This window comes from Herpailurus yagouaroundi, unplaced genomic scaffold (genome assembly GCF_014898765.1).
Source record: "Herpailurus yagouaroundi ecotype Mexico unplaced genomic scaffold, PumYag 220, whole genome shotgun sequence".
In the NCBI taxonomy this organism is placed as follows: domain Eukaryota; kingdom Metazoa; phylum Chordata; class Mammalia; order Carnivora; family Felidae; genus Herpailurus; species Herpailurus yagouaroundi.
This window is the reverse complement of record NW_024412451.1, coordinates 7303746-7326349: the sequence shown is the minus strand read 5'-3', so window position 1 is coordinate 7326349 and position 22604 is coordinate 7303746. Positions and strand designations below refer to the sequence as shown.

Sequence of the window (22604 nt, the reverse complement as noted above, 5' to 3'; positions counted from 1 at the left end):
TTTATTGCTTATTGTAGGGGAAAACTGAGATTCCCCTGAAAACAGTTCTGATTCCCCTTCTGTTAGGTCGAATGGAGCTCGGTTGGTTTCTGCTAGTGTTGAGATGAACGATATTATGGCTAGAGGTCATGCAGGAATAGTCAGATGTACTCTTGGGTGGTAATTAGTGTGACTAGTGTAAAGGATCCATTTATTAACAGTACTGATAGGAGAACAATGGCGAGTGTGACTTCGTATGAGATTGGGCTACAGCTCGTAGGGCTCCAATTAGGGCGTATTTGGAATTTGAAGCTCATCCTGATCATAGGATAGAGTAGACGGCGAGGCTTGATATAGCTAGCATAAACAGTACTCCTAGATTTATGTTAATAAGTGGATATGGTATGGGTAAGGGGATTCACATGGTGAGGTCTAGCGTGAGGGCTAGGATGGGTGCTATGATGAATATGAATATGGAAGATGTAAGGGGTCGGAGAGGTTCTCTAGTGAAGAGTTTTACGGCGTCTGCAATAGGTTGGAGCAGGCTGTATGGTCCTACAATGTTTGGTCCTTTGCAGAGTTGTATTTATCTTAGTACTTTGCATTCAACTAGGGTTAGGAAGGCTACGGCAAGGAGAATGGGGATAATTAGTGAGAGGATGTTGATTATGAACCTATTGTTAGGAAGAGGAATTGAACCTCTGATAGTAAAAGTTTAAGTTTTATGCAATTACCAGGCTCTGCCACCCTAACAAACCCGAGCTCTATGGGTGATGTTGTTGAATAAACTGTCTAGATTAAGATTATATCATCTATTTGGCTAAAGGCGCTTTGGTAAAGTGGGCCTTATTTCCCTTGTCCTTTCGTACTGGGAGAAATTATTTAATAGATAGAAACCGACGTGGATTACTCTGATCTGAACTCAGATCACTTAGGACTTTAATCGTTGAACAAACGAACCTTTGATTGCTGCTGCACCATCAGGATGTCCTGATCCAACATCGAGGTCGTAAACCCAACTGTTGATATGGACTCTGAAATAGGATTGTGCTGTTATCCCTAGGGTAACTTGTTCCGTTGATCAAGTTTTTGGATCAATAAGTGATGCGATGCTTTCGACTGGTTAGTCTAGATGTAAATCACTCGGAGGTTGTTTTATTCTCCAAGGTCACCCCAACCTAAATTGTTGACTCATGTAGAGGTTTGTTGTCCCTGTCGGTTGATTGATAAGGTCTCTTTGAGTCAGTTAATTAAAGCTCCATAGGGTCTTCTCGTCTTGTTGTAATATTCCTGCCTCTTCACGGGAAGGTCAATTTCATGGATTGGAAGTAAGAGACAGTAAAGCCCTCGTGTGGCCATTCATACAAGTCCCTATTTAGGGAACAAGTGATTATGCTACCTTTGCACGGTCAGGATACCGCAGCCGTTTAACTAATGTCACCAGGCAGACAGTGCCTCTAATACTAGAAATGCTAGAGGTGATGTTTTTGGTAAACAGGCAGGGCTTGTGTTTGCTGAGTTCCTTTTACTTCTTTTAATCTTTCCTTATTTGCATGCCTGTGTTGGGTTAACAATTGGTTTGATATTCGGTTTATGGTTAGGCTATATTTATCTTGTTAACTATCAGTGGTTATCCGCTCTGATATAAGCTTATGCAAGGAGAAGTATTTCTTGTTACTCATATTAGCATTATTGCTTCTATTGTTGAATAGATTGACCCAGTATTAAATTAGGAGTTAGCTGCGTTTTTTGACATTAAGGTGTTTTGACTGTTGAGCTTGAATGCTTTCTTAATTGATAGCTGCTTTTAAGCCAACTATGGTTTATGTTTGTGCTTACTCTCTAAAAAAGGCTGTATCCTAGTTCTAAAAAGCTGTACCTTTTTAGATTATATTTTAAACTTACATTAGAATTTTAGGAAGTTTTTGGGGGTAAGTTTAAAGTTGAACTAAAATTCTCTTCTGGGTAACCAGCTATCACCAGGCTCGTTAGGCTTTTCATCTCTACCCACAAATCTTCTCACTATTTTGCAACATAGACGAGTTCATCCTGTAAAGATTGTTCATGGGTAACTCGTCTGGTTTCAGGGGGCCTAGCTAAAGTTCTCTCTGTTAGGTTGTTCTAGCTAATTCATTATGCAAAAGGTACAAGGGGTAATCTTTGCTGTGTAGTGCTTTTAATTTTTCTTTCATCTTTCCCTTGCGGTACTTTCTCTATAGCGCCAAGTTAAATTTCTCTCTCCTATACTTTTAAGGGTAACTAAATGTTTTATTTTATTGTCTAGTGTTAATTGAATTTATGGGTGTTTGAGCTAGCTTTGGCTCAAGATGGTGAGTTTACTATGAAATCTTCTGGGTGTAAGCCAGATGCTTTGTTTAAGCTACATCTTGTTTATCCAAGCACACTTTCCAGTATGCTTACCTTGTTACGACTTATCTCCTCTTGTGGGTTTAGTGGTTTGAATAGGTTTCTTTAAGGGTTTTGTCACTTGAGGAGGGTGATGGGCGGTGTGTGCGTACTTCATGGCCCGATTCAATTGAGCTCTCTATTCTCAAATTTACTATTAAATCCTCCTTTAGTCCTTAGTTTCATAAGGATTTTCGTGGGTATTCTAGTTATAGAAAATGTAGCCCATTGCTTCCCATCTCATGGGCTACACCTTGACCTAACTTTTTTGTGTTAAGATACTTGTGCTTACTTTTCTTCCTTTTTAGGGTTTGCTGAAGATGGTGGTATATAGGCTGAATTAGCAAGAGATGGTGAGGTGTATCGGGGTTTATCGATTATAGAACAGGCTCCTCTAGAGGGATATAAAGCATCGCCAAGTCCTTTGAGTTTTAAGCTGTTGCTAGTAGTTCTCTGGCAGATAGTTTTGTTTAGTTAGACTATCTATGTTTAGGGCTAAGCATAGTGGGGTATCTAATCCCAGTTTGGGTCTTAGCTATCGTGTGGCCGGAAATGTTAAAGTTACTTTCATGCTGTATTTTTACGCTAACTGTAGTTTCTTACAGCCTAGTTAAGGTTTAACTTTAGTATGAGTTTTTCTCTGTAACACTCTGTAACCTGGAGCCTACCAGAGGAGAGTGACTGACTAAGCATTACAGCCATTAACCATTTGGTATGAAAACGTCACATGACAGATTCTGAAGTGAAATGAGCAAGTTGCGAAATAATACACAAAGTGTTATCCTATGACTGTAAAACAAAAATAACAACTAGAAAACACTTTTTTAAAAAGCCCATGGAGAGCAGGGAGCCCCCTTACCTCCCATAGACTACAATATGGATTCACTACTCAGAAACCTACCTCCTTGGGAGCTTCACAGTAGGATTACCTGGGCTACTTTATTGAACCCTGCACCTGGACTACTTTATTAAACCAGTGCTGATTCTGGGCCCTGCCAAGACCAAATGACAGAATCGCTAGAGGAGGCACACAGGTGATGGTAGTTCCCAACACTACCCAGGGATCACAACAGGACGTCAGCGCTGAGAACCACTTTGCCAAGCATGGCTTCTCCAACTTTAATGTACAGACCAATCACCTATGGATCTCCTAAAACAGACGCTGGGGCCCCACATGCAGAAATTATGATCTTCCACTTCCTTTCAATCGGACTCTCTGGTCACGTTTCTGCAGGGTGTCCAAGTGAAGTCAGGTGGGGGCTGGGCTGGCTTCTGCTCTTGCAGCAACCTTTGAGATCTCAGAACCGGCCCCAGTCTACAGAGGTCAGGGAAGGGTCACTTGGTATGTGTGGGTGGTCCCACCAGGGACTCTGAGGCCTCAGATCATGTTCGCCTCGTCTGGGAGAACATCCTGGCTGACCCAGGGCATGTAGATGCCACTGCATGACCAGGTGGGGAGAGGAATAATGAGATTCAAACCAATTCTAGCAAATGCTAACCAAGTAATATCCCAATTACTCTAGTAATATCCCAATTACTCTATGAATCTAGCACTCCTCTGACACCAAAACCATTACAAGAAATCTACAGATTAGCATCTCTCATTAACCAAACATTAGCAAATAAAATGCCACAATGTATTTTAAAAGACATCTTTGATGAAGGGTACAGTAAAACCTTGGTTTGCGAGCATAATTCGTTCCAGAAACATGCTTGTAATCCAAAGCACTTGGATATCAAAGTGAATTTCCCCTTAAGAAATAATGGAAACTCAGATGATTTGTTCCACAACCCAAAAATATCCATATAAACGTGATTACAATACTGTAATATAATACAAAACAGTAAAGAAAATACAGAATACAAAGAAATATAAACAAATTAGCATGCACTTACCTTTGAAAACTTTCACGGCCGGTGTGAGGGAGACGAGAGAACGGTTATTGTGTAGAAACGACTCTCACCATCACTAATGGAATCACTGCCATCTATTGGATCAATGGAATCTTTTTCTTTTCGTTCAACTTTAACAAGGAACCTATCCAATGACACTTGCTTTTGCCTCCTCTTGAGGATTTCACAGAAATGTGACACTGCATTGACAATCACCCACAATCCCGCAGGGAGAGAGAGAGAGAGAGAGAAGAACGAATTGTGATCATGTGACACTTGGCATCAAGTACTAGTAGTATTGCAAGACATTGCTCGTTTATCAAGTTAAAGTTTATTAGAAATATTTGCTCATCTTGTAGAACACTCACAGAACAAGTTACTTGCAATCCAAGGTTTTACTGTACTTGATCACAGGAATTCAAGATTAGAAGAACATTCAAAACTCAAGCCATGTATGTAATTGACCACATTAAGAAACTAAAATGAGTCCCATGATCATCTCAATAGACATACAAAAAGCTTTAGACAAATGCCAGCATCCATTACTGAAAACAAAACAAAACAAAAAAAAAAAAACCTCCCAGCAAACTGGTAACAGAAGGGAACTTCCTCAACCTCAACCTCACAAAGAAAATCAATGAAAACATACAGCTAACATTGTATATTTAAGTTTATTTATTTATTTTGAGAGAGACAGAGACAGTGTGAGTGGGGGAGGGGCAGAGAGAGAGGAAGAGAGAATTCCAAGGAGGCTCCTCCTTGCCAGCATAGAACCTGATGCAGGGCTCAAACTCACAAAACTATGAGATCATGACCTGAGCCAAAACCAAGAGTCGGATGCTTAATCGACTGAGCCACCCAGGCACTCCTACCGCTAAGGTTACATTTAACAATGAAATACTGAGTGCTCTGCTCTAATATCAGGATTAAAATTAGGATTTCTCTCCACTTCTAGTCTACCTTGTTCTGGTTGCGCTAGTCAGGGAAGAAAAAGAAATAAAAGGTCTCTCCTCTGGAAAAGAAGTAAAGCTCACTTCCCTCACAAATGACAAGGTCATTTACATAGCAAACTAGATGGAATTTAAAAATAATTTTTTTTAGTTTTATTATATAAAATTTATATTTATATAAAAATAAATAAGTAATATTATTATTAAAAAAATATTTTTTTTTACTTTTAAATAGTTTTAACTACTGACCAAGGAAGAACTTCAGGGTGAATGGACTGCTTCGGCTCCTGAGTTCATGGCTGCTCCACCTGCGGTCCCAGACCTGCTCTGCAGGCAGGCAAGTGCCTCTGTGCCTTTTCAACAATTCCCCACCAAAGACTGGAGTGCTTGGCACCCCACTGAAGACTGGGGTGCGGCTCCCCCTGGTCAGGCCACCGAATGGGTAGTAATGACCACTGAATGGTCTTAAGCTGTTCCTGTACAATCTGTGGAACAAAATTGAAATACAATTGATGGAAAATAGATGGTTTCTTTGAAAAATAAATAAGCAATAAGAGCTCCTAAAATTAATAAAGTTGTTTGGCAAAGTTATACAAAATCCATAGAAGCATTTCAAGCTTTGTTTCCCTGTAAACGCTGCTTTAGCTGCATCCCACAAAGTTGGACATGTACCACTTTTATTAAATCAGTTCAAGATGGTACCTGATTAAAGACTTCCACTTTGACTCATGTTTATTCAGAAGTCTTTTCTGAGTTCAGATTATTTAGAATTTCCTAGTATCTTTTTGCTACTGACTTCTAGCTTCATCCCATTACAGTCAAAGACTGTGTAACTTCTTTCCTTGGTTTAGATTTGTTTTATGTTCCAGAATTTTGTAAGATTTTTTTTTCTTTTTTTAAGTAGGCTCCATACACAACGTGAAGCCCAAGGTGGGACTTGAACTTATGACCCTGATGAGGTCAAGGTCTGAGCTGAGATCAAGAGTCAAATGCTTAACCAACTGAGCCACCCAGGAGCCACTACTTTGTAAGATTTTAATTTTTTTAATGTTTATTTATTTTTGAGAGAGAGACAGAGTGCGAGCCGGAAAAGAGCAGAGAGAGAGGAAGACACAGAATCCGAAACAGGCTCCAGGCTCTGAGCTGTGAGCACAGAGCCCAACATGGGGCTCAAACTCACAAACTGCGAGATCATGACCTGAGCCGAAGTTGAATGCTTAACCAACTGAGCCACCCAGACACCCCACTCTGCACCCCACAGTGCACACTGGTTTCAGTGGTTTTTTTATCATACAGCTGTGCACGTATTAACACAACCATTTTTTAAATATTTCAATCACCACAAAAAAAAAAAAAACCAAAACCAAAAAACCTTTAGCCCTCAGCCATCACCCTAAGTAGCCTTATCCCTCCCATCTCTGGGCAACATGAACTTACTCTGTTTCCATACATTTGCTCACTTGGGACATTTTCTATAAAAGAAATCTATCATCTGTAGGAAATGACCTTTACTTAGCACAATGTTTTCAAGGTGCATCTGGCCTGTGCCTTGTATCAGAACTTTATTCCTTTTTTTTTTTTTAAGTTTATTTATTTTGAGAGTGTGAGCCATCACGCGCGCGTGCGTGCACAGGGCCCCAAATAGGCTCTCTTCACCAACCAGTGAGATGATCTGAAATCAAGAATCCGATACTTAAGTGACTGAGCCACCCAAGCGCCCCCTACTTTATTCCTTTTGAAAAACTTTTTAGGATGTAGTTTTATATACATAAAGCAAATTTTACTGTGCAATGTACAGGTCGAGCATCTGTCAAACAGCTCTTTCATCCCCCTGCCAGAAATTCTCCCTTTATGGGGCGGTTTGTGAGTCCGAACCCTAAATCGGGCTCCGTGCTAACATGGCAGAGCCAGCTTGGGATTCTCTCTTTCTCTCGCTCTCTCTTCTCTCTCTGCCCCTTCCCGACTGGCGTTCTCTCTCTCTCTCTCTCAAAATAAACGAATTAATTAGAAAAAGGTATTCTGCCTTTATCATCACATGTCTTGTCCCCCAGGCTCAATGAGACACCCCGCCCCCACAAAAACTTCCAACAAACCACGCTCCCATCCGGGCCACTATCTCTCATCCACCTCAGACGCTGAATCAAACCACCCAGGGACCTTCGAGCCCAGGGTCACTGTGCCCACCCAGCCTCCTCCTCAGCACCCAATCCCAGGCTCAGACCTCGGGCCTCACCACAGGGCTTCCGGGGGTTCTGCGGGGCCACCAGACCAAAGGTCAAGGACGGAAGCTCCTCCTGCACTTCGGCTCCCCGCCCGCCCACCGCACTTCCGCTCGGCTCACCGTACCCCTGACGCGCAGGCGCAGCAGCGGGTGGAAGAGCCCGTGGGGACGTCTGGGTGCCGGATTTCCCACCTCCACCTGTGAGGCAACATGGCCGCGCCCTGACCCCTACTCGCCCTTGGCGGCAGCCGCTTTAGGAAGCGTGCCAGCTTTGGTAAAACCACTTTGTACTTGCCCGGAGTCCAAAGCTGTCCCGCTTGGGCTGAAGCGATTGTAACTAACCACCCGTCACTAGGTCTTGCTTGTTATCAGCGAAGCACCACCACTTACCCAGCTGAGCGGCACGCTCCGCCTGGCACACGCAGGTGGTTCGTATTTGTGGCATGTGTGAGGAAAACAAGCCATCCCTTCACAGACCTCTCCGTGAATGTCCTCTCGCATAAAGCCCCATCATCAATGATCTCCCCCCAGATATTCCACAAGCACTGATTCCCCAAACCTCCAGTTATTACGGAACTAGCGCATTTGCTCCTTGGTGAGTTACAGATAACAAACTACACAAGGGGAGCTTGGGTGGATCGGTGGGTTATGCCTCTGACTTCCGCTCAGGTTTTGATCTCGTGATTTTGTGAGTTGGAGTCCCTCACAGGGCTTTACACTGATGGCGCAGAGCCTGCTTGGGATTCTCTCTTTCCGTCTCTCTGCCCCTCCCCTATCATGCTCAAAATAAATACACTTAAAAAAAAAAAAGGCAATTCCAAGTGGAATTGTCACAAAGGAAGTTTTATTTTCAGCAAATACGGAGATTACAGGGATTAACTCCCAACGCCCTGAATTTCCAAGGAGTGAGTTTCTTTTATTTAGGGTTAGGATGATATTCAGAAAGGGGAGTTTTGTCATCCTGTGTAGAGGTGGAAATAAGGTCATGCCTGCATCTTAAGGCAATTGGCCTATACATACATTGTATGTTATGTTAATGAGGTTTGTGCTCTTCCTTAAGCAGAGATTTTTTTTAATACATATTTTTGTATTTTAGATAGAGCTCAAACAAGGGAGTGGGACAGAGGGAGAGACAGAGAGAGAGAGAGAGAGAGGGAGAGAGAATCTTAAGCAGGCTCCAACTCAGGGCAGAGCCCGTTGCAAGGCTGGATCCCATGGCCCTTGGGATCATGACCTGACCCAAAATCAAGTCAGTTGCTTATCCAACTGAGCCACCCAGGTGCCCCGAGATTTTAACATTATAATGAAGCAGAAATAAATGTCAGACATGGAGAAGGGGCTATGTGCATGCTCCAAGAGCCAGCATAAACTGGATTCTTGGCCTCATCATCTTGGGCAAAGGGTTCAGGGCCTAGCTTACTTTTGAAACAGCACTTAAGAGTTTTGTTTTTGTTTTTACCACTGACTTTCTCTTAAATGGTTAGGCTACAGACTTAGTTTTTACACTACCTTTGTTCCCTAAAAATTCTTAACTACTAAGGTTCTTGCATTTCTTTGTAATCTAGACACCTCCTAGGAAGTTCTGCGAGAATTGTGCTAAGGCAAGTAGGGCACAGATTACAGAAAATAGCTGGGGGCCTAAAATGACTTGTCATTTTAGAAAATGAAATTTAAAAAAACACCAGTAACTGGTCTTTTTCTGTGGACCCCTCTTTCTACTCACAAAATGGTTGCATTTGGGGGAGGGTGTAGGAAAATATTTGACCATTAAATATTGGGATAGTACTCAGTCTACGCATCCTCTTTTAATATCTGTTCAACAATTTTGGAGAGGAAATGAATGGACACTTTTGTAAGCCACCAACTTGATTTTGCTAATTGTCATGAACTACCTGTGGTCTCCAAAGAACAGAGTCCAAAACAGTTGCTTTGGACCACCATAAACCATCTTAGGACAAAAGATGATAATGATAGGGGCGCCTGGGTGGCGCAGTCGGTTAAGCGTCCGAGTTCAGCCAGGTCACGATCTCGCGGTCCGTGAGTTCGAGCCCCGCGTCGGGCTCTGGGCTGATGGCTCAGAGCCTGGAGCCTGTTTCCGATTCTGTGTCTCCCTCTCTCTCTGCCCCTCGCCCGTTCATGCTCTGTCTCTCTCTGTCCCAAAAATAAATAAACGTTGAAAAAAAAAAATTAAAAAAAAAAAAAAAAAAGATGATAATGATAATTCAATCTACCACTTGCACAATGCTCCAGGCACAGTTCTAAATGCTTTGCAAACATCAAGTTGTTTAAATTTCATAAGAGGGGCACCTGGGTGGCTCAGATGGTTGAGCATCTGACTTTGGCTCGGGTCATGATCTCTTGGTTCCTGAGTTTGAGCCCCACATCAGGCTTGCTGCTGTCAGTGCAAAGCCCGCTTCGGATCCTCTGTCCCCCCCCTCTTTGTTCCTCCCCACTCGCACACTCTCTCTCTCTCAAAATAAATAAAATTTAAAGAATTAAAAAGCTATGGCAGAGGAATAATGGCCCCCAAAGATGCCCATGCCCTACCCTCCAGAACCTGTGAACATGTTACCTTATATGACAAAAGGGACTTTGCAGATGTGATTAAGTTGAGGATCTGAAGATGGTGAAATAATCCTGGACTATGTGGTGGGCCCAATATAATCACAGGGACTCTATAAGAGGAAGGCAGGAAGGTCAGAGTCAGAGTAGGAGATGTGAAAATGGAAGCAGAAATCAGAGTCCAAAAGATTTGAAGATGCTATGTGTCTGGCTTTGAAGAGGGAGGGTTTCTCATTTACAGAAAATTCAAAATAACTGCATGGAACCTGGGACCCAGATCTTGGTTTCTAATACCATTCTCCAATAAAATGAACCAGGGTTCCTTGGAGAAATGACTGACTGGAGGACTGAGGATATATATAAGTTGAGTCTAGAGCACCTTGTAGTTCAAAAATAAATAAATAGATAGATAAATAGAGAGTGTTCAGTGACAACAACAAATCCACAGTGATGGGGGTATTTTAAAGGGGCACAGGAATCAACTGAAAACAATCTCAATGGCCAAAACTGGAAAAAATCTGAGGAACAAAATAAACTAGTACTGGATTATAACCCAAGGTATAAAATAAATGTCCAGGAATCCATACTGATATAAATGTTTAAACAAATAAGGTAGAACAGGTAAATCTCCTATGCAGAATTCCAAATAATTTATGTAGATACCTCACCTTCAAGGAGATAAAGCATTAGCTCTCTACTCTGGAATTGTGGGCTATCATGCACAGTGATTGCTTTCCAAAAAGCATAGTACACAAAGGGTCAGGGACAGGGGGAAGTAGGGAAGAATGACCTTATAATGGAGAAACCTAACAAATACATCTCATCTAGGTTCAAGGAAGTTGACAGTATGTCCCCTTGGCATATGATATTTAACTTCTGTGGTCTTCCCCCAAAACATAGAACACCTGTCTAATAATAAAAAATATTAGGCCAATCCCAATAGAGGGACATTTTACAAAATACCTGCCCAGCACTTCTCAAAACTGTCATGGTCATTAAAAGCAAGGAACATCTGAGAGACTGTCATAGCCAAGAAGGGACTAAGAGGTATTACAACAAAACGTAATATGGTATCCCAGATGGAATCCTAGAACAGAAAGGGACATTAGGTAAAAAAACATAGTATGGACTTTAGTTAACAATAATGTAACAGTATTGATTCATTCATTGTAACAAATGTACCACATTAATGTTAGATGTTAGTAACAGAGAAACTGGATGTGGGATATATGGGAACTCTATCTATGCAATTTTTTTTTCCTGTAAATCTAAAATTGGTCTAAAAAACATAGTTTAGGGGAGAAAAAAAGTTAACATAGCCAGGCTACTGGATAAATAGTACAAGAGTGGGGCAGTTGGTTAAGTTCAGTTGGTTAAGCATCCGACTTCGGCTCAGTCATGACCTCACAGTTCATGGGTTGAAGCCCCACTTCAGGCTCTGTGCTGACAGCTCAGAGCCTGTAGCCTGCTTCAGATTCTGTGTCTCTCTATATATCCCTCCCATTTGTGCTGTCTCTCTCTCTCTCTCTCAAAAATAAATAAACGTTAAATATATGTGTATATATATATATGTATGTGTAACAGTACAAGAGTAGCTAGTATAAGAGAGGAAGGAGGGGCGCCTGGGCGGCTCAGTAGGTTAAGCGTCTGACTCTTGATCTCACTCAGGTCATGATCTCATGATTCGTGAGTTCGATCCCCGCATTGAGCTCTGTGCTGACAGTGTGGAGCCTGTTTGGGACTCCCTTTCTCTCTGCCCCTCCCCCACATGTGCACGCACGCCCTCTGTCTCAAAATGAATAAATTTTTTAAAAGACAAGGAATTTGGGGGGAGAGGAGATAACTTCTATTTCTGATCTTTATGATGAAGAAAGAACATCACAGGGGAGGGGAGGTGTTCTGGAGGCAAGCAAATATGGGAGTAGAGGCCAAATGTGGCAATACTTGTCAATTTGGGAAACACTAGCATAGAACCAATACCATCCGCTTTCAGAGGGATATTATTGAGAAAGGCGAGGAGGCAAGCCACAGGTACTATCCAAGCACTGTTGAAGCAGGAAACCACGGCAGCTCTTGGCAAAGAATCTTCTTTTTTTTTCTTTTTTTTTTTTTTTCTTTCCTGAAAATCATTTTTTCTGGCAGGCTGACTCCAAGAAAGCCCTCAATGATTCCCAACTTTTGGTATTCATACTCTTCTGTAAAACTCTCCCCGCCCCCAGCATGTGCTGGCCTAGCAACTTGCTTCTGAGACAAGATGATAGCAGAGACAGTGGATTTAGATGTCATATGCACAATGTGATACTGTCTATAAACCATCTTCAAATGAGTTATGAGTCATTCACATAGCGATGAAGAAGAGCTCAAGGCATTCTATCTCAAAATACACATTTAGGAGATTTATCTGATGAAAAATGAGGGTGGACTTATGACAAGCCTCCAAATATCCATTGCAACCATAGGTTTATCTCCTTTGTGAGATCTCTGCCATTTGGCTAAAGATTCCACACACTTAACGTATCCGCAGACATTTCTTGTCTCTGACACGAGGCCACAGAATATAACTGAAAACCTTATCCTATTCACCCCTGTAACTTGGCAGGTTTTGGGTGTTCAAACCCAGCACATTCCAAAGGACTGAGCTTTCTTCCAAGTTTATTATTAGGAGAGAGAGTGCATGAGCACATGAGCAGGGGAGGGGTAGAGACAGAGACAGAGAGAGAGAATCCCAAGCAGACTCCATGCTGTCAGCACAGAGCCCGACGTGGGGCTCAATCCCACAAACTGTGAGATCATGATCTGAGTCGAAATCAAGAGTCGGACACTTAACCAACTGAGTCACCCAGGCACCCCCAAATGGACTGACCTTTGACTAGCACCTTGGAGAGAACCTCTCAGCCCCTGGAGTATACTGCCTGAGAAGAGCATCTTTGTATATTTGGGGTTTGGGCCACATGGTGTAGTTTATGCTAGCAATGTTTTTGGTAAACATCTGTTTTTGTTCACCTGTTGACCTTGAGGAGTGTGGAGTGTGAGTTCAGGTCAGACATATGGTTACTCCATTCCTACATAAGCACAAGTAAACACCCTGGGCACTGAGATAAAGGTGAGTTTCCCTGGTTGGCAATATTCCATATGAGGTGTCACATTGTGGCGGAAGAATTAAGCACTGTCCATACAATTCCACTGAGAAAAGGCAACTGGAAATATATACCTGGTTTCTCCTGGATTCTGCCCTATGCATTTTACATTTGCTAATTCAATCTGTAACTTTTCACTATAATAACTATAACCATAAGCATAGCAGTTCTTAAGAGCTTTATCAGCCCTTTTTGAGAATAATCCAATGGGAAAGTGACCTTAAGAACCTGATATAACTGTCTTCCTATAATTTTTTTCCTATGAGAACTTATTGATGATTTGGAAGTCAAGCTCACTACAATTCAACCTTCTAAGAGCCACTGATATTTAATGACGTTTATCTTTCCATTATCAGTGCTTCATTAGGGTACTCTCAGTGAAAGTTTTCAACTGCATAAAAAGCTAAAACTTTTATTCAAAGACTTTTCCAATACTCTGGTTTCTCTTCAGACTGTATAAATCTTTCACCTTTTAAAAGGCTTTTCCATAATAAGTGTATCAAATTTTCCTTATGAGTTTACTGTGACCTAAAATAAAACATAATTGGTAACTGAAGGCACTACCACATTGACAGGATCCATAAGGTTTCTCTCCTGTGCAGATTCTCTGTTGTCTCCTAAAAGTGCACATCTAACAACAGGTTGTCCTACAAGAACTATATTCCTATCCCCACTCGTGTTTAATGTCTGGAATACCACAGAAGGCCTTCCAGTCACTGTTTAACAGAGTTTTCCTCTTGTATGGGGTCTGTGATAGACAATGAGCTGGGATTTCCACAGTAACAATGTTTCACCTTGACTAAATCTACACGTGTCTCTCTCCTGTGACTTGCCTTGTGTTTGATGAGGCATGACTTGTGAGAGGCTTTCCTACAATCGCTGCATCCATATTGTGTCTCTCTGTATGGATTCCCTGATGTCTACTGAGTACTGACTTTGTGAAATAGCCTTTCCCACATCCACTACATTTATAAGGTTTCTCTCCTGTATGAGTTCTTTGACGTCTCACGAGACTTGACTTCTGAAAGCAGGATTTTCCAGCGCCACTGCCTACATAGGGAGAATTTCCGGTGTCAAATCCCTGATGTGTACCGAGCAAGACTTCCTGGAGACAGCTTTCCCACACTCACTGCAACCATGGGGCTTCATTCTTCTTTCAGTTCGCTGATGTATCCTACAGAATACTTCACCACATTTAAGGTGTTTACACGGTTTCTCCTGCATGAGTTCTCTGATGTGCAGTGAGCTAAAACTTCCGGAGAAATTTTTCCCACATACACTGCATCCATGGGGCTTTTGTTCTATATGAGTTCTCTGATGTCCAGTGAGCAGAGACCTTCTCATAAAGGTTTTACCACATTCAATACATTCATAATGTTTCTTTCTTTTCCTTTTCCAGTTTGATGTGTAATGAATTGTCAATTGGTGCTGATGGTATTTCTGTATTGACTGCATTTAATTCCGGTGTAACATTTTTCATACTTAATACGAGGAAATGATTTATCTATTAAACTTATTGGTATTCTTCACTGCACAGCTTTTATTCTGGTTAACTAACTTTGAATTAGAGTTCAGTATGTCAAAACTACCATGACTTTGCCTTAAAGTAACAAGATTTCTTTACAGATTAAACATATTTCCAGATGAACTGTGTTCATAACCTCTTTCCATGGTTTTTTTTAATATGAAATTTATTGTCAAATTGGTTTCCATACAATACCCAGTGCTCCTCCCAACAGGTGACCTCTTCAATGCCCATCACCCACCCTCCCCCCCCCCCCCCCATCAACCCTCAGTGTATTCTCAGTTTTTAAGAGTCTCTTATGCTTTGGCTACCTCCCTCTCTAACTTTTTTTTCCTTCCCCTCCCCCATGGTCTTCTGTTAAGTTTCTCAGGATCCACATAGGAGTGAAAACATATGGAATCTGTCCTTCTCTGTATGACTTATTTCACTTAGCATAACATTCTCCAGTTCCATCCACATTGCTCAAAAGGCCATATTTCATTCTTTCTCATTGCCAAGTAGTATTCCATTGTGTATATAAACCACAAATTCTTTATCCATTCATCAGTTGATGGACATTTAGGCTCTTTCCAGAATTTGGCTATTGTTGAAAGTGCTTCTATAAACATTGGGGTACATCTTTCCATATTCTTTAGCTTGTTTTGGATTTCCAAAGGCCACTGCATATGATCACCAACTTCTCAAACTTCTAGGGAAAAAAATGAATTCTTTCACAATAATGTTACAGAACATAACTGCTTCTAAAATACCATGGTTTGGGCTAGCTCTCTGACAATTCTACTGTCACATGAAAGAAATCATTAAGCGTAAATTTCTTTCTTGGACAAGAGGAGAAACACAATGAAGTAAAATCATAACGTACCAAAAAAAAAACAAACAAACAAACCCAAACCAAACCAAACCAAAAACAGTTGAAACAGAATCAATGGTAGAAAATTTCCAATTAGTAAAACTTTTTGGTGCTCTTCGAATAGATCCTTGCAAAATGGGCACAGAGGATGAAGCAGAAATGTATCTCATTAACACAAGATCAGGTAAGCTGGAGAGACATCTGATCTAATATGATGAGGGGACGTAGCCATTCATTCTACCAATATTTATTGAATGTATACTATGTATCATGTATTGTAAACAGCACTGGGGTACAGACTAAAGAGAAACGTTCTCTGCATTCCAGTGGGCAAAAAGAGAACAAAATGGAAGGAAAGAAATAAGACAACTAGAGACCAAAAAGTGGTTCAAAGGATATGAAAAAGAATGGAAGTTGATCAACTTTACATAGATAATCAGCAATGAGAAAATAAAAGTTGAGCCAAGAAACCAGGAATAAGGAATGTAAAGAATTACAGAAGGTTTTGTTCAAGTACAATGGCAGTGCAAAGGCCTGGAGACAGAGGTTTGGGCCAGATCAAGACACAGAAAGGTAGCCAGTAGGTCCTGAGTACAATCCCAATACAGGGAGAAAGAAGAGTTAATGTTCAAAAGGTAGATGGGAGTTAGATCATGTAGATCTGACAGGAGGAATCAGAATCTGACGCTATTACCAGTGACAAGCCACTGGGAGTTTTGAGCAGGTGGCATCATGTTCCGATTTACATTTCCAAAGGATTCCTGACTGTTACACAGATACTGATGGGAGAAGGCAGAGTGTGGGAGAGAGAGGAAACAGGAAGTTAATGTAGTAAGGCAGCCAAGAGATAATGGTGGCTAGGTCAAGAGCAACAACAGTGGAGATGTCAAGTGGATGAACTCAGGATACATTTAGGAGAAAGAAAAGACAACATTCAACGTTGAATTCAATGTGGGCTGTGAGTAAAAGGGAGGAATCGCAGGGTTTTCCTAGGCATTTGGCTTAAATGCCTAAGTACTGGCTGTACTGTTGAGGAGCATCAGGAAGATAGGTTTTGAATGTGGGGAAAACCAGGTCTATATTTTGAGGCACAAACATTTTGAGATGGCTATTGGATATCTAAGTACAGACTCAATTGGAGATAGGAATGTGGAGGAAGATTTTGGCTGGAAGACAAATTTGGGTGTTATCTATATAGAAATATTACCTAAAGAGAAATGACTAGGTGAGGTCTCTCTGGGAGAGTTAAAAACCAGGAAAATGATGACTCAGGCCTTTATGCATTCTGACTTTTAGGGTTTTGTAAAGAGGAAATGTCCAGAGAATGAGGGAGGCCCTTCCAGGAGCAAAAGAGAAGTGACTCATGACCAGGGAAATAAGCAGGTATAGGTATTTACTTAGAACAAATTCTGGAAGAGGCAGGTCAGAAAGCAAAATTTCTTTCAGTGGACATCCTGCTCCCGAATCTTGTCTCTCTTATTAATTCAGTAATACTGCTACCAAGTTAATTTCCCTAAAGTGCCCTTCTCTTACAATGTGGGGAAGATTGCTGTAGTCAATGCTCTAACTTTCTGTCTGAGGTTATTCTCATATAAGGACAAGAAGAGGATCATCCGTGTGTCTTTTAAAATTTTTAAATCCTGTGAATTTTAAAACCAAAAAGTTGGTGGGGCGTCTGACTCTTCAGACTCTTGATTTCTCAAGTCATGATCTCACCGTCATGGGTTTGAGGCCCACTTTGGCCTCTGCACTGGCAGTGCGGAGCCTGCTTGGGATTCTGTCTCCCTCTCTCTCTCCCCCTTCCCACTTGTGCTCTCTCTCTCTCTCCAAATAAATATTAAATACATACATACATAAGTAAAAAATAAAATTAGGCCAGAGAACCATCTAAACCATCTAAGCATCCATTAGCACAACACTGCTGAACTGTCACTTTTTCCTTTCAAGTCCCTTAAATAATGGAACTACAGACTATAATAGCTGGCTTTCTCCTGTTACATTCCCCAAGCCCTCTTCTTGCCAATGACACTCCTGATTCTTCCTGAATTCTGTATTTATACCTTAGTTGTTGCAGATCTGGAATTCATCAATTAAGGGATCCTCATTCTAGATCAAGAAACTGGGGCACTTAATCTTCGACTTGTAGAGACTGGTTTAAAGGAAGCTAACTTGGAATTCAAGGAATAGAGAGAAAACTAATTTTTTTAAAAATGTTTATTTATTTTTGAGAGACAGAGAGAGACATGGCATGAGTGGGGGAGGGGCATAGAGAGAGGGAGACACAGAATCTGAAGCAGGCTCCAGGCTCTGAGCTGTCAGCACACAGCCCAATGTGGGGCTCGAACTCAAGACCTGTGAGATCACAACCTGACCGGAAGTCGGATGCTCAGCTGACTGAGCCACCCAGGCACCCTGAGAAAACTAAATATAAGCAAAATATTGTATCTTGGAGTCTTTGGATCACAGAGGGATTTAAATATCATATAGTTGGTAACAGGGTTATAACTAGGATTTTTTAGACTAGGGAAACTAAACCAAGAGTAACAACTAAGATAAATCAAGAGAAAGACCTGATCCAGTAAATATATGTGGAAATCAGCAAAGTATCCATGAGTTTTATGTTTTGATTTCAGGTGAAACCTAAGATTGTGAATTTCTTTGTTTTGTTTTGTTTTTTTGTTTAAGTGAATTCCATTATTTCAGTACATTTGGGAGCTATAGTTCATCCTGAAAATTACAATATTTATAGCTCCTCCCTTACCATTTCATTATAAAAATTTTCAAACATACACACAAGTTGAAAGAATTATACTCTGAACAGCCATATGCCCACCTCCCTGATTCTACAGTTAACATTTTGCTACACTTGCTCTATCTCATATTCGCCCATCCAGAATGAGGAACTAAATACATAAACATCAAAAGACCAGGTTGTTATGGAAACACAGCACTCAAAGTGGGTTGAAGGTCAGGAAGGGAAATCAGTATTATCCAATGAAGCAGGAAAGTTCACTAGTCAGAAGACAGCGATGAATCTGAAGTATTCTTTGCAGAGAGGCATGGAAGACTGGATTTCCAATGCAAGAGAAGAGGAAGGAACATACAATGGCCCTATGGTTGGCAACGAAAAAGGGAAAGATTTGAGAATCCTCAGTACGAAAAAAAATCTAAGCAAAACAAATCAAGACCCTAGATGAAGTAAATCAGGACCAAAACCAGAGGTGGGAACACAGAAGTATTTTCCTCTAAATGCATAAGCGATGAATAACATAGGAAAGCAATGGGGCGCCTGGGTGGCCCAGTCGGTTAAGCGTCCGACTTCAGCCAGGTCACGATCTCACGGTCCGGGAGTTCGAGCCCCGCGTCAGGCTCTGGGCTGATGGCTCAGAGCCTGGAGCCTGTTTCCGATTCTGTGTCTCCCTCTCTCTCTGCCCCTCCCCCATTCATGCTCTGTCTCTCTCTGTCCCAAAAATAAATAAACGTTGAAAAAAAAAAAATTAAAAAAAAAAAAAAAAAACATAGGAAAGCAATAACCAGAGACTCCATTTAGATATCCTTAGAGACCATCAAAAGTTTAGAAACTAGAAGATGAGTCACCTCCACAGTATTTCAAAGGTGTGAGGCCTTCACGAACCAAGGAATTTACTTCTATTTCTCTTCTACCTGGATGCTTCTCATTCACTTACCTGGAAAGCTCCAAGCATGGTTTTCCTTTTCCATTTATGGTTTATCTCCTAGCTTCCATTTGAAGATTTCCATGGTCTGGTATTTTGGTACCCTATTAGGAAAAATTACAGAATACTTGGAAAAATATATTTGGGCACGATATGCAGACATTGTTACATAATACCTTTTACAGATTGTGCAAGTACACCTTGGACTAGGGCTTATCCTGAAGAGTGGGGAGAACACTCCCCCATCCATCTAGGAGACTGAGAATCTACCGCTTACAAAGTTCAAGTCTTATGTAGGGGTCAGCAGACTAAGGCCCATGACTGTAACTAAGAAGAGTTTCTACATTTTAAATGTTATAAAGAAAAAAGGAGAATATGATACAGAGGACAGTTAGTAGCCCATAGGGCCTACAGTATTTACTACCTGGCCCTCCAGAAAAACTTTCGCAACCTCTCTTACATTATTCAGCACTTCGGATACCCCCCAAAATCAGTCCACAATTGAGAAAGACGAGGTGTCAATTGGACACCTTGAGTGACACAGGGAACCAGTCCTTTCCGCCACATTGCTAGGAGCTGCCCACTCCTCCCAGGTGAATTGCACAGCTACATCTTCAAATAACAATGATCCTGCAGCAGTAAATTCTTTTTTTTTTAGATGGTATGTTTTGTTATGTTATTTGAGAAAGAGCACACATGAGCAGGGGAGAGGGGCAGAGGAGAGAATCTTAAGCTGCCTCAACACTCACCATGGAGCCCAATGCAGGGCTGGATCCTACGACGATTATGGGATTATGGGATTATGACCTGAGCTGAAATTTAAGACTCAGACGCTCAACTGACTGAGTCACCCAGGTGCCTCGCAGTAAGTTCTTCTTTCATCTGAGGTGATTATTTGATAGTTTGGAAGAGATCTGTGGAAATCTAATCATTTCTAATGTATAGGCTGTATCTATACATGTGAATTTACATTATATATTGTGGAAGAGAGGGAAGTCTTATATAGACATCCTGCTACTATAATTCAGTCATCCATTTACTCAATAATTCAGAAGGTTTTCTAAATTAAAGGGGCACCTAGGTGGCTCAGTCGGTTAAGTGTCCAAGTCTTGGTTTCGGCCCAGGTCGCGATCTCACAGTTCATGGGTTTGAGCCCCACATTGGGCTCTGTGCTGACAGTGTGGAGCCTGCTTGGGATTCTCTCTCTGTACCTCCCCTCCACACTCGCTCACTCACTCTCTCTAAATAAATAAATACACTTTTAAAAAAGAAAGAAAAGGGGCGCCTGGGTGGCTCAGTCGCTTAAGCGTCCAACTTCGGCTCAGGTCATGATCTCATGGTCTGTGGTTTCAAGCCCCGTGTCAGGCTCTGTGCTGACAGCTCAGAGCCTGGAGCCTGCTTTGGATTCTGTGTCTCCCTCTCTCTCTGCCCCTCCCCTGCTCATGCTCTGTCTCTCTCTGTCTCAAAAATAAATAAAAACATTTTTTAAAAATTTAAAAAAAAAGAAAGAAAAAAACAAACTCTACTGGTAGTTCTATACTCAAAATCCAATTCAGCAAAATGGTTTGAGAGGCCATTTAAACCTTAATTCATCTCGATAAATCTAGGTTTTATACCTTGAAAAGGATGGGATAACAGAAGGTATTAAAGGAACTCTAGAAGGAACAACCACCGGTTCAATAAATGCTTTATGCTGGCCAGGTGTACAAATGTATAAAAATTCACTTTATTATGTGTATGCTATACCCCAATAAGAAAGCACAAACGTGCATATGTGTGTGTGTATGCACGTGCATGGACACACACACACACAGGAAATAGAAAAACAACCACAGAAAGCCTCTTCATGCATACACCAGAAAGCTGCTATTGAAGCCACTACCCACTGTAGGGCCATCGAGAAATTTATTGAAATTTCAATGCCAGGAAATATTTATGTCTCTGAGTAAAGGATCTACTTTCTCTGTACAAAACTGCAAATCACGTAACATTTAGTGCTTCTCTTGCTGGAAATGGCTGCCAAAAATATTGGAGATAATCTGGGTAGCTTAACATAAATAATTCAGAGTCTTTGTTTTTTTAATTAATATTCTGACTTTTAAAATTCTGAGCAGATTCTATGACCTACACTTCCACCATTCCAAGTTTGCCTTGATTTTGACATTATAGTCAATATTTAGTTTTCTACAAATTCAGGCCTTTATCAATGTGTATTTTTCCCACTAATCAAATCAATTTGTATAAGCCTCCACAAATACAACAGGAAAGAAAGGAGGGATAAAGAAATCTGTAAAACTCACTTGGACCTTGGTCCTTTCCTTCTGCTCTTGGAAAATGGCCAGAACTGAGATCTTTGTCCTTTTATTCTTCTAGATTGTCACTCGGATTCTGGTCACAGATTTCACAGGTCATGTTAATGACGTCCCCAGGAATAATGCTCCCTGCTCCTGACTTCACTTGATTCTAAGGACTCAAAAGCAAATTCACTTTAAGCAGTATATCCCCGAGCCACACACCTTGTCAGTGGTACCACAGGTGCTGTGGTAGGCAGAATCGTGCCCACCAGAAGATATCCACTTTCTAATCTCTGGAACCTGTGAACATGCTACATCACATGGCAAAGGGGGATTCAGGATGCTGATGAAATTACAGTTGCTAATCAGATAACCCAAAAATAGGGAGATTTCCTGGATTATTCAGGTGGGCCAAATGTCATCACAAGGGTCCCCATAAGTGAAAAGCAGAAGAATCCAGAGAGATGTGATGTGACAAGAAATCCACACACCATTGCTGGCTGTGAAGATGAGGGGAAAGGGAGACAGGAGGCAAGGAGCGGGGACGGCCTCTGGAAGCTGGAAAAGGCAACGAAACAGATTCTCCCTTAGAGCCTACAGAGAGGAACTCCTACTGACAGGAAAATCCTTAACTTTAGCAGAGGAAAATCCATGTTGAACTTATAATCCATAGAACTGTAGGGTAATAAACTTGCGTTGTTTAAGCCACTAAGGTTATGTTAATTTATTACAGAACCAATAGAAAACTCATATAGGTGTCCCCTAACATAAAATCTCAATACTTTAGGGGTGCCTGGCTGGCACAGTGGGTAGAGCATCAAATGTTTGATCTCAGGATTGTAAGTGCAACCCCACGCTGGGTGCAGAGATTACTTAAAAATAAAATCTTTTTCTTTTTTGAGAGAAAGTGAGATCAAGCACCAGCAGGGAAAGGGCAGAGAGAGAGAGGGAGATACACAATCCAAAGCAGGCTCCAGGCTCTGAGCTGTCAGCATTTCTGGCTTGCACTCCGTCTCTCTGTCTCTCAAAAATAAAATAAACATTAAAAAAAAATTTAGAAACCCTGAGACAATGTGCATTGTTTTAAACCACTAAGTTTGTGGTATACAGCAA

The 22604-nt window shown here is 41.3% G+C and overlaps 2 long non-coding RNA genes across 3 annotated transcripts; one reads left to right on the top strand and one right to left on the bottom strand.

The window, feature by feature from the left end:
• Positions 1–2514: 2514 nt before the first annotated feature.
• LOC121019015 (uncharacterized) lies at positions 2515–19895 on the top strand. Of its 2 annotated transcripts, none has more exons than XR_005785376.1 (3): positions 2515–2858; positions 16567–16574; positions 19883–19895. It is a non-coding gene; the product is annotated as an uncharacterized LOC121019015 (long non-coding RNA). The 2 variants fall into 2 exon arrangements; XR_005785377.1 differs by lacking the exon at positions 16567–16574 and adding an exon at positions 4319–4324 and having other exon boundaries at positions 2515–2945; positions 19883–19894.
• Positions 15202–22299, bottom strand: LOC121019025 (uncharacterized). The gene is made up of 3 exons (XR_005785390.1): positions 21498–22299; positions 19210–19301; positions 15202–15361 (listed from the first exon to the last, which is right to left on the bottom strand). It is a non-coding gene; the product is annotated as an uncharacterized LOC121019025 (long non-coding RNA).
• Positions 22300–22604: the final 305 nt, after the last annotated feature.